Source organism: Poecilia mexicana, unplaced genomic scaffold (genome assembly GCF_051168715.1).
Source record: "Poecilia mexicana isolate PSO_F unplaced genomic scaffold, ASM5116871v1 scaffold_6, whole genome shotgun sequence".
In the NCBI taxonomy this organism is placed as follows: domain Eukaryota; kingdom Metazoa; phylum Chordata; class Actinopteri; order Cyprinodontiformes; family Poeciliidae; genus Poecilia; species Poecilia mexicana.
The window spans coordinates 20,731,201-20,743,850 of record NW_028263375.1 but is presented as its reverse complement, the minus strand read 5'-3'; the positions used below and the strand labels follow the sequence as shown (position 1 = coordinate 20,743,850).

The following is a 12,650-nucleotide window of genomic DNA, read 5'->3' as shown; positions in this document are numbered from 1 at the left end:
CTTGTTGCATAGCACTGCTTCTTATTTTTAATAGCATTTCATTACCTGCATAGTTTTATGTTTATATAGCTTGACTGTCTAGCTTTGAATAGTATTTTATTATGTACATAATTAACTTCATGTAGTATTTATTTAATGTGTTCACCGAGTCCTTTTTTTAAAGGACTCAGTGATGATGACACGATTATAATTGCTCAACAGACAAAGTTAAATTGTTTCTTAAATTTAATATCTTTTATATTCTATTCTTCATTATTTTAATACATTGACTGAAAATGTTAAAAGATCATATAGTCAATCTGGTTAAATTGGGGGGAAATAGCATATAATCTGTTTTGTAGATTCAACAATTTTTGACTTTTTAGAGGAGGTTTTCCAGGTTTTTTTTTGGAAGTAAGCAAATATATCACATTCACGTGAAGAGTCGATATTTAGGTTCCCAGTGGGGTTGAGATCTGTTGCGTTTCCCAACCACAACTCCAAAAAGTTAATATTCTGACCTTTTAGTCCTTTTGTTTGGCTTCAAAATATGTTCAGCAGGAGGACATTTTATCAGATAAAATAACTCCGTATTTGTCTTCTGCTGCTCATCCTGCAGAATTTCAGTCCATCCCTAATGCATTTTTTGGACCAAAGTTTTTCAGTTAATAAATGTTTAATCTGCATCTGTTTACTCTTCACTGTAATCCAAGTTCACAATGTGAACTCTCAAACTGAAAGATCTCTGTTGCAAAAAAATAAAAAATAAAAATACAGCCCAGTTTTCACTGTAAAATTTTCTTTCTGGGATGATCCCTTCACTGGATGAGTTCAGTTTTAAAAACATTAAGGCGAACTAGCATACTGCGTCCTTGTGAACTCGGTAAGAACGGACTTTCAACTGTTCTTGCGGGTACGTACTTGCCAAGAACTCAAGAACGTACTTGCGTTCTTGAGTATTGAGAAACGGCCACTGTCTTGCTTCTGTTGATTTTAGTTGCTAGGTAACGAACAGCTGTTCCCTGGACTATTGTCGCCTCAATAAAAACTGAACAGAAATGTTCAATAAAAGGCATCCGACCCTACGTCTTGATTGAAGAAGCTTTCACTCCGTAACACACACACACACACACACACACACACACACACACACACACATATATATATATATATATACACACACACACACACATATATTATATATATATATAAAATGCTCGCACAGAAATGTAGCGAGCATTTTACTTGCACACACACACCTACTAAGTCATCCTTACTCTGTGTTACTGACATCGTGGAGATTCCTTCACACGTCTACATCCCGGAATAGCACCTGACCCAAACTCTTGCCCGAGTTGTTCTTGAAATCTGCCTTTGAAATACAATCATGAAGCCCTTTTATCCCCAAGGCTCCCGAATGACACAAGACAAGAACTTCTGGGTTCTGGACCTCAATAAAATTATGTATTAGTGCATGCCTGGGTCGCTCTTCTGCTTTTGTTTCTTATGTTTGGTAAAATAGTCAGCATTAAATTGTCTGCGAAAATTAATAAAAATAAATATAATAGGTCACAGAGTGTTTCTAGCACTGTGCAATGATTAATACATGAATAATCCTAATGAATTAATTGTAATTAAAAATAATAGTGGATAAAAGGCTTCAGAACATTTATACCACAGCAGGTATGGAAAACCACAAAAGCAAAAATTAAATCATATACAAATCTATTAATCTCTCCATGTTAAATAAATAAAAAGTATAACGTTTTATTTAAATATTTATGTCAGCTTGAGTCATGCAGAGCTGAGCTGATCATTTCCATAGCAACGATCAGAAGCAAGACGTTGCTCCAGAAGTCCAGTGAGCTCACTGATGAGGTCATAGACGTACATCACAGTAGATCAAAGAAGTTCTAATGCTTGAATTCTGGAATCTCTAAGCATCAGTCAGGATCCAGACATTTCTTGGAGTTTCAGATTTGTATACAGCAACAATGTTCGGTTTTGCGACGGCGATTGTTCCCCTGATATTCCCGGTTGGTTGGGGCATTGGATATGCCGTGACCACCGGGATGAAGAAAGTATGCGATCATTTCTTTCCTGGGAAGGATGGGAAAGAAGAAGACAATCAGACTGAAGAGGATGATCTATTTTGGACAGGATTTCCATCCACTTCCGAAAAACAAACCGACCCGGCTGGGGAGGTTTGTCCTGAAAAGGCTTTGGACGATGGGACCACGGACTCCATCTCATCCTCTGTACAAAACAGTACAGAGGACGACTGTACTGTCTCTGGACAAACCGACCCGGCTGGGGAGGTTTGTCCAGAGATGATGGTACACCATGGGGGTGAGACAACAGTCGCAGAAAAATCTGACCCGGCTGGGGAAGATTTGTCTGCGGCTGATCTCGCAGCCAAAGCTCTGGGTAAAGAGACAGCCAAAGCTTTGGTTTCCCTGGTCCCATCCTTAAAGAACAGTCCTCTGAAGGGGACGTTCACAGGGACTTTTGAAATACAAAGTTCCCCGGATGGGGAACTTTGTATTTCTGATAACAACAGACCTGCTCCTTTGCCCTTTTATCCACCTCTAAATTTAAAGATTTCCGTTGGTGTCGAGGTTTCAAGTTCCCCTAATTCAGTAGATGGCGTTGGCTCGGATCTCCAAGATGTAGGGAGGACAGCATCTGCAGGACCCGGACAAGCTGAGGAGAACTTTTTCAAGTTCTCAGATGAGCTCCAGAACAGCTGGGTGAACGTTGCTTTCCAGAGCATCCTGAACCTGAGCGTCACCAAGCGGTGTCTCGCTCAGGAAAGGATTTTTCTGGAGGCATCGTCCATCCCCTGCTGTGGGAAGCTCATACACTCAGCTGTCCGTCAGCCCGGCAAACATTTTTGTCAACAAGACCTTTCCCCAGTTCTGATGGAGCTGACGGAGAAGAAGCTACCGTCAGGTCTGGGAAAGGACTACGACATAAAAAGTTTGCTGGAGTCTGTTCTGGTCTGGTTGGACTCGTTTGGCGGCGACACAGATAGAGAGATGTATGACAACGACTTCTGCTCTAACTGTGGAGCCACTTCCCTCAGGCTCCTGAACAACGGCGCCATGATTGCCCTTCCACCAATATTATTCTCAACCAGTATATCTATACTGCTGGAGTACTGGTTGGATTTAGCATGTAAGCGCCGTTGTTCAGGCTGCGGGTCACCCTGGCAGAAAAAACACTGTCTGGCCGATAACAAGGTCCTGGTGTTTTTTCTGCACAGGGTGACCAGGAGGTACCAAACAAAAGCCACTCAGACCATCGAGGTCCCTGCAGAATGTGGGACGGAGACGTACCACCTGTCCTCTGTCATCTGTGGGGATCCGAAGCTGACGGAGTTCTACTGTTACTTAAATAAGGGAGAACGAACCGTGAAGGCAGAAAACGAGCATGTCTTCACTGCAGACAGTGACTGCAGTGAAGACATGTACAACAACGGCTTCATTTATATATATGAAAAGAACTGAGAACACCAGAGGTTAATTTCTCCAGCGCCTCCTCTGGAAGATGACAAAGGGCCCTTTAGAGAGGAGCTAAAAATATTAACATCGGAAGAAGAAAAGAATCCTAGAAGACCTAGTGACCATTTTGAGGCTGGAGAAATCTGACTGGGACCAAACTTATGGGGCAAAAGGTAAAAAGATTTGACAGGTTTCCTGTTTGCAGGTTTCTCTCCGGGCACTCCGGCTTCCTGCCACAATCTGAAATAGGGGTTGCATCAATTAATCGACTAGTCGATTCTTTTCTCTGCAATGATTTTTTTCTGGGCTAGTCCACTAGTCGCAATCACATGACAAAACAGATTTTTCCAAGGAAATGAAAGAAGGTGGACTAGGTGAGTTCGTCAGAAAGCTCAAATTGTATAAAAATGTAAATAATTTAACAAAGACAATCTGTAAATTACAGCATAGGCTACCGCAATAGGGGCGTTGCGCGGCGCGGTGGTTAGCACGGCGCCCCGCATACAGAGACTTTAGCCGCGGTAGTCAGGAGTCCGACTCCCGTCCTCCATTCGCTGGGCCCATGACAACCGCTCTCTCTGCCCCCTTACAGTCAGATTGCTGTCAAATAAACTAGTGCCGAAAAAATCCTTAAAAAGAAAAGACTACCGGAGCAATGTGCGACAAAGCGTCATGATGTCTTTACGCGTCTAAAGAGCGTAAAGATCTTTATAATATAAAGATATATTATAATATATCTTTATATAGCGTAAAGATCTTTATAAGATATCTATCTATCTATCTATCTATCTATCTATCTATCTATCTATAGTTCATTTTAGTTAATTGAACTAAAAACTATATATATATATATATATATATATATATATATATATATATATATATATATATATATATATATATATATATATATATATATATAAAGCAGTGAAAACCCAGCTTTCATCCTTTCATCTGCTTGTTGGAGTCAGTGAAGCTCTGAAGGTAGTTCTCATTTCATTCCACAAAGCTTCACAAATGTTTAGTAATTGGTCTGGAGAAGTGGTTCAGCAGAGAGTAATGTGGAGAATGACATGATTTTCAATGGAATCCTCTATTGTCTCTTGAGCATTCAGGTTGACAATCAGTACCTGAACAGATGAATAGTCTATTATTGCATCCTGTCCACCTGAATAGAGTGTCTATCAAGTGTAATGGCTTTTCTTTTCAACACTCCTGTGTATTCTGAAAAATAGCTGTGAGCAGGAGAAAAGAAGGAAGTTTGACACTAAATCACAAAATGCTTCTTTTAGACACTTCAGCATCAACCCTCCTTCCTTTTCACAGGAACTTTTAGTTAAGTCCAAAATTATACTTAATTAGATTACAATGATGGCAGGCGACCATTCTAACCTCAAAGACTTGGAGCTAACCACCCAAAATAATAAAACTTCCCATGGAAACATGTAAAGAAGGTGGTCAGCAACTATAAGAAAGGTTTAGATATCATTTTTAATATAAGTTCAAACAGATAAGAACAGCTAAATGTTTTTAATCATGCAGTGACCCCTCTAACATATTTTTATGGTCAGAAACTAACTTCTTGATTGAATTAAAATGTCAAATTTGAATGTGCAATGGGTCAGACTAGCTGGGCCTAAATGTAGCTCAGTTGATATTTGAATGCAACACATTGTTGCTACAATGCTTCTCACCCAATGCACAGTATTGCAACTGTGCTGGAAAACTCCTTTAGCTACAGAATACATAATCACCACTGAAATATTTAAAAGATAAATTCATTCACAAATACAAACATATTACTTTTTGGTGTCACTGGCTTTATGTTGACTCACAGCAACGCAGCACTAGTGTGGTTAAGTTCAATGGTTCTGCAGTAACTACAGACTCATTCAATATTATTAGAAATGTCATTTATTTCAGTCAGTCCATCGCTAAGTGAAAAACATTGTACAGTCAAAGACTGATGTTTAATATCTTTTTCTGAAAACATATTTAACATTATGTTACACCAAACCAAAAAGTACTATTTTTAAAAAGAGAAACACGAGTTTTATGAAAAGTTTGTTAAATATCTGGTGAGCATTTTTTTTTTCTCCAGGTACTTTTAACATGAGAAATGAGACTCACCAGGATTTGTGTTGTAACAACTGCATACAGGCTGTATAACATACTGCATTTGTAAAATTTGGATTCTAATTAGCCCCAATTAAAATCTTATCTTTGCACTGTGGTGTTTTCTGGCTGTTCCAAGTAAAGCCCAGGCTGTGGATTATTCACATTAAATATTTTTAGAATAAAATCAGTGTATATTGAAGAATTGCTGCATTTTTTTTTTGCATTGAAATTAAAGGTTTGATCAAGCCCTCATGAGTAAGGTTTATGGACAGAACTTTCATTATCTTTCTTGGCCTTTTTGCTATATATATATATATATATATATATATATATATATATATATATATATATATATATATATATATATATATATATATATATTTTTTTTTTTTTTTTTTTTTTTTTTAATTTTTTTATTTATTTTTTTTTCTGCCATGGCAGTTATATTAAATGTTTATCTAATATCATTGCTGGTTTTACCTTTCTAAAATCTTAGATTACAGGAAACACGCCAAAGAATTGAGCATATTATATATTTTATTAATACAGCTTCACCTCATTCGATTCCTCCACCTTTTACACTAAGAACACACTTTCCCACAATTTATCCAACGATAAGATAATTACGGAAAAGCAGCAGCACACACCAACATGACGATCTGCAAAAAACCAAAGCAATTCCCAGAAAGCTGCAGTCCACCGTCTGTTCAGACACACAAGGCACTGAAATTACATTTCATTACTCAGTTAATATAAGTTAATATAAATGTGACTGAACAGAAAATGGAAAGCATTTCAGTTAGACTCATATTTCAAATCAGTCGCATTCTCTGCATTTTAAGGGGAATTTTATTCTTTTTCTTTGACATACATGAACAAATTAACTGGTCCAAAATTGTTCTAGTGAAAACTGCTGCCACGTTTCTGCCCTGCACGGACTTTTCCACCTAGCTACTTTCTCTAGCAACCACCTTCTTCTTGTTGTTCTTCAGCAGTTCTTCCTCGGTCACGGGATCGATGATGGCCCCCAGCTGGGTGACTACTCTGGGTTTGGTGACCTTTTTCACAGTTCGCTCCGTGTTCCAGGCACGGCCAAGCGGTGAGCGGATACAGCCCTCGAACTGTGCATGGTTCTCGAAGGGGAACGGCAGGGAATGAACCTGGTGGAGGCTGACGGAGGCGTTCCTCTTCTCAGAGATGATGACATTGGGAAGATGCTGGTCCTTTCTTGGTGGAGGAGGGGCACTCTTCACCCGAAACCTTCTGCGCTTTCCTTTTGGTGGCTTTAGACCCACGCCCCCCAGGTCCCCCAGCCAGGCAGGGTGAGGTCTATCACCTTTGGCTTCCCTTCATCCTCCTTCCTCCTTTTATCTTTAAGAAAGTCTGAGATTACATCATCTCCAGCAAAAGCTTCCTTAATCAGTCCTCTTTGGTCCATCTTAGCTTCTGCGTCCTCAGAGTCTGTGACAGTTGGAGTAAATGGAACTTTGATAAGCTCTGTCTCTTTAGTGAGAACTTCCTTCAGCTCTATTCCTTTCTTCTTTTTCCTTTTGCCTACGTGCTTCTCTTCAGAGGGAGGGGCTTCCGTAGCGGGAGGCTGACTGGGTTCACCTGACGGCTCAGGAGGGAGAAGCTCCACGTCCTCCACGGTCCTGATCCTCATCAGCGTCTCCTCCAGCGGAGCCGACCGTTCAGAGCAGTCGGCTGCTTTTGTCTCTCTCAGGACATTTTCTCTTCCACTGGGGACGCTTACGGACTCCAACACGCAACAGCTGTCATCGCTGTCGGAAGCCTCCGACTCGACTGCTGCGTCCTCCGTCGCCTCCTCTGGCAAAACACCTCCTGCTGCGTCAGACTCCTGAGCTTTTGTTGTCGAATCATGGGAAACTAAGAGAACCATTGTCTGTTGTTATGGTAACGGTTCTGCTTATAGCGTCGCTGACTGAGCGACAAAAATAAGAATAAGAGGGATTTTGAGTACTTCGACTGTTTTCTGCGTTATTTTTCCTTATCTGTGGTGCACTGCACTACCTTAATAATCCTCTCCATCTCTATGTTTCGTTTTGCTAATGTAATGGTTCTACCGCGGCAGCGGCGCTATGTGGAGGGCAGGGCTCAATGCTCCAGCGCGCTGGGATGGAGCACAGTATGGAGTATAAATTCAGAATCTTATTTGAATCCAAATGTCTTCCAGATGCTCAAGTCTTGTGTAAAGTGCCCTCTGTAAATATCTACTAAGAAGTGTTGATGGTGACATATGTTTTTTTTAAACAATGTTATACATTTTTTTTTTGTTTTTTTTTGGATGTAATCTAAGATGTCTAGGCACATTTACTTGACTGTTCACTTCTGCAGCAGTGATTGTTGGGCTCTTACAAGTGTTGAACATTTGAAGCTCATTACTTTCTGCTCTTTTTTTCAGATAAACTCTTGAGTTTAAGAGAATTACCACCATACCACTTCAGTCAAAGTTCTTGTCTCAGCTGGATCTCCATTTTGACAACCTGATGAAGATGTTCAAAAGAAGAGGAGGACAGCTTGGACAAATGCTAGGACAAGTTGTTGCACAAATGGAGGAGGTAAGTGATGTAGCCACGACACAACTATCAATCTTTTTGGATAAACTTTTTTAATGCAGAAAATTAAATTTTTCTTGTGTTAAATGTTCTCACCTTGAACTTTTACACCTGCTTGTTTTCACTTCAACCTCTACTGTATGTCTTCACTTTAAAAATAGTTGTGTAAAGTAAATTGTTAAACTTCAAGCATAAGGCTTGAAAAAAGATTCTAATTCCATTAATTTCCTTCAGTGTGAAGATGTTGATGCTGCATGGGAGTGTCATTAAGGAAGTCTGCATGTATATGGGAGAAGATCCAGCCAAGCTCATCCAGGAGTATGTGGTATGTATCTATAAGTGTATTTACACAACTAGAGATAGATAAATATCTCTAAATATAAAGAAAGATTTAGATCTGTACATACATAATTATTTCTATCTAGAATTAGGTTTCTCTAGATATGTATATATCTCTTTCCACAAGGATAGATACATCCATCTATGTCTATCTCTACATTTAGATATACTTGAGATATCTATATTCATCGAAATTTACATTGATCTGTCCAACCTTTTAGAGATAGCTCTTATAGAGAAATGTCTATCTATATATATATAGATGCATCTAGGTCTAGATAAAGAGAGATTAACTTGTCGTCACTTCACATAGGGTGTGGATGAAGCTACCATTGAAGAGACTATTGGAACCACCACCACCGGCGTTTTTCATCTGAAAGACTTCATCACATGAAGACATCGGGATCGTCCATGGTGGATAGTGTGCCAACAGCTGTTGTAATACTTGTTGGACTGATATATGGGCTGAACCTCGCCTACCCTGCTGGCCTTCGCTACACTTTTGAGGTGTTACAGAAAATAACAATGGAACTAGATGGAGGTTAACTGTCCAACAAGACATTATTCCTTAAAAACTGCCTCTATGAGTGAGTAAATGGACATTTTAAAGTTTTTTATTTAATAATGTTCACTTTTTGTGTTTTCTGTTGTTGTATTCCTCATTGCAGGACACAAATTTATTATTTTTTAATGACTAACTGCAGAAATATGTTCAAGGTCAACTATTAAGTTACAGTATGTGATATTTATAAGCAATAGGTTTTTCACATATTTGTTTAAACTGTCACTATGATGTTGCATAGTAAACAGTAAAACATGAGACTGATGATATAAAAAAATAAGCTGTGTTATACAGACTTGACATAATTTTAACAAATATGTACAAAAGAATTGTCACAAAAGTTACATTTGGCAGCATGTACATGTTCAATAAAGTTGATAGAAACCTTTCATAAACCTAGCATAGCATCTGTCATGAACAGGAAGGAGTCTTTACTAATGTCTATGACTGCTATGAAGTGTCATTTGGTAAATAATGACACTTTAATGCAAAGTTGGCACTTTTAATGCAACTTTAGGAGCAACTTTGCATTAAAAGTGTCATTATTTACCAAATGACACTTCATAGCAGTCAGACATTAGTAAAGACTCTTTTATGTTCATGACATTGTCATGTCAGTCTTGTGCACCCCCATCAAATAAAGTCTTAGCCAGATTTCTACAAACTGTGTTTGAACATGTATTAATATGAAATTAATGCTGCAGTACGTAACTTTTATAACTTTCTTTTTACATATTGGTTAGAACTATCAGTACGTTGTGTCTGTATAAGACGAGGCTCAGTTTTTTTCACCAATTTTCTGTCTGATGTTTTATTGTTTGCAATGTAATAATATAGTGATAGTTTAAACAAAAAAAAACTATTTTTTTCTCAGTGGAACATACAGCAGCTTAATGGTTGACCTTTAACATATCTCTATAAAAGATAAAATGATTTATAAAAGTATCAGCATCATACATGTTCAACTTTTTTGAGCATGTATGCTGCCAAATGTAACTTTTATAAAAAAATTATTTTACATATTATCTCATGTTAGTCATATGGGCACCCTGTCAAATAGTGTTATTGAAATCCAACTTACATAATCTACATAATTACTACATAATTACTTATGTAGTAATTATGTAGTAATTATAATTACTTAAGTAATTACTTACATAATTACTTACATAATTATTACATAATGTAATTATGTAATTACTTACTTAATACATAATTACATAATTACTTGTAATTATGTAATTACTTACATAATTATTACATAATGTAATTACATATTACATATGTAATTACATAATTACATAATAATTAATTACATAATTACTTAAGTAATTACTTACATAATTACTTAAGATTACTACATAATCTTGTATATCTCTTGTACAAATATGTTCCAGATTAACCTTTAAACCTGCAGTGTGTAACTTATAAAAATTAAGTTCTTTAAAAACAGTTGTATAAAATTTCCCTCGTCTTTTACAGTACAGCAAGAAACATAATCTGTGGAAGAAATCCAGCGATGTCTTCCACTGATATGACATTGTTATAATGTTGACAAACATGTAAAAAAAAAAATTGCTTACTTGCATACTGCAGCTTTAATGTCATGTTACATGTTCAAAAGCATAGTTAAAATCTGAAATACTATTCTATACCATGTTAAATATGTTTTATAAAACTTAATTATATTTTCTTATCCATTTTATATTTTAAATATTAATATATCAAAACTTGATATCATTTCATATCTTAAATAACATGTTTGTTCATAAAAATTGTATTTCAGGTAAGACTCAATTTAAAAATGTTCTGTGTCTTAAATGTAAAAAATGTTAAATACAAAATGGTGTGATTTAGAAATGTTCATTTAAATAAAGTTCAATTGTTCAGCAGCACTTGCACTCTTTGTCTTTCTTGTCAAAGATCTGTTTCTTTTTTATTTAATTTTTTACATTAGAAAGGTATATAGATAACTTGAAAAAATTAAGTAGGATTTAAAGCTGTAACATGTGTTCCATTAACATGATAGAATTGTGTTCGCCCAACACAATTTCATTGAGTAATACTGGCAATGAAAAATAAGCTGGTGTTACTCATTATAATAGTGTTGCTAAGACATAAAAAAAGTTATCGATAATACATAATATATTTACATTATGGTAAGAGATAAAATGTTTGTAGTTTCAACTTAATATTTTCAAATAATCTCATGTAAATAAAATATGTTGACTTGACAAGCTTTAAGTATTTGAGGGAAAGAGGGAAAATATGTCTGTTCTACTTATTTGCATTGTGTGGGACGGATGGACACAATAAAATTAAGTAAACTGAACAGCTTTTTTCTTTCAGTGTGCAGGAATTTACCTTATAGGTCCCATCTTTAGCAATAACCAAGAGGACTAGATTAAAACAACACGAAGAAAAGAAGATCAAAAACCTGAGGTCAGCTGATGTAGCTCGATAATTTAACACATGGGAATATTACAGCCTCACACCTGATGTAATCTGTAAACCAGGTGGAAGGAATGGCTATATATGAAGTTCTTCTAGTTTTTTTTTTTTACTCGTCTTTAACCTAAATTCAAAATAAAGTCGATGGTTTGTGTTTGGCATTAACACTTTTTCAAATTGACCAATGTTCCCACTTATTGTGTGTGAAGATGGTGAATAAAAATGGAAATGATTCAGGCTGTAATAGTCAGAATTAGAGTGCAGAGTTTATCTTTAGAGCCAATAACGCTTACAACATATCAGCTCTAGTCTGTCTGAGTGTGTCTGGGAATAAGATCATTCAAAGAAGAAATTATCTTTTCAAGTCAAAAAAAACAATGAGGTATTTTTGGGTGGGTGGTTGTGCAGAAATTAAGGCAAGTTTTCACATTTCCTGTTAATAATAAGACCCTGAGAGCCTTTGGACATAATGGCCTAGTTCTCTCAAGATAACATAGTGAACATGATTATCTGCAAGAACTATTTTCATTCTAAATTTGGCAAAATCCCCATGTTTGTATTGACATAATTTATTTACTTAGAGATAACAAGACCTTGAGAGTGTTTAGCTGCTAATAAGCTTTTCTACTGAGATCAGATAATTATTTGTATAATAATAATAATCTCATCTAGAAATATTTTGTTTTTTGTTGTGATAATGCTTTATCTTTAGACACTAGCTGCTGGAACTTTTTCTATCTGAAAAAATCAGAATCTCAAGCTCCATACAGTAACAATCTGTTATCTTGATGATATATTGACCTTGTTTTTGTAACCAGGATAATTTTTCCATATTAGATTCAGTTTTTTTATTTTATTTTCTATTTTGTTAAATTTAGTTTTATTTTATTTGAAGATTTAATTAAAAATAAAAATCCTCCTTTCCTTAATTTTTTCAATCCTACGGAGCCGCGTCCGTAGTATTGAATAAAAAATTCCCCATGTCCCCTGGAGGGCTCCGTAATTAAGCGATACTGAAGAATGACTGCAATCATTAACGATACAGGGAAGAAGCTTTTTAGTTATCTTGCTTTGCTAGCAAAGTCGTTAGCTAGCAGCTAGCTAATAGCACAACAACAGCCA

General features: G+C 36.5%; 1 long non-coding RNA gene and 1 pseudogene across 1 annotated transcript; one reads left to right on the top strand and one right to left on the bottom strand.

Moving 5' to 3' along the window:
- Positions 1-6,119: 6,119 nt before the first annotated feature.
- On the bottom strand, positions 6,120-7,515 carry LOC148158697 (U3 small nucleolar RNA-associated protein 14 homolog A-like; annotated as a pseudogene).
- Positions 7,516-7,635: 120 nt separating this feature from the next.
- On the top strand, positions 7,636-10,148 carry LOC148158696 (uncharacterized). Its single transcript, XR_015763063.1, has 3 exons — positions 7,636-8,179; positions 8,411-8,501; positions 8,829-10,148. It is a non-coding gene; the product is annotated as an uncharacterized LOC148158696 (long non-coding RNA).
- Positions 10,149-12,650: the final 2,502 nt, after the last annotated feature.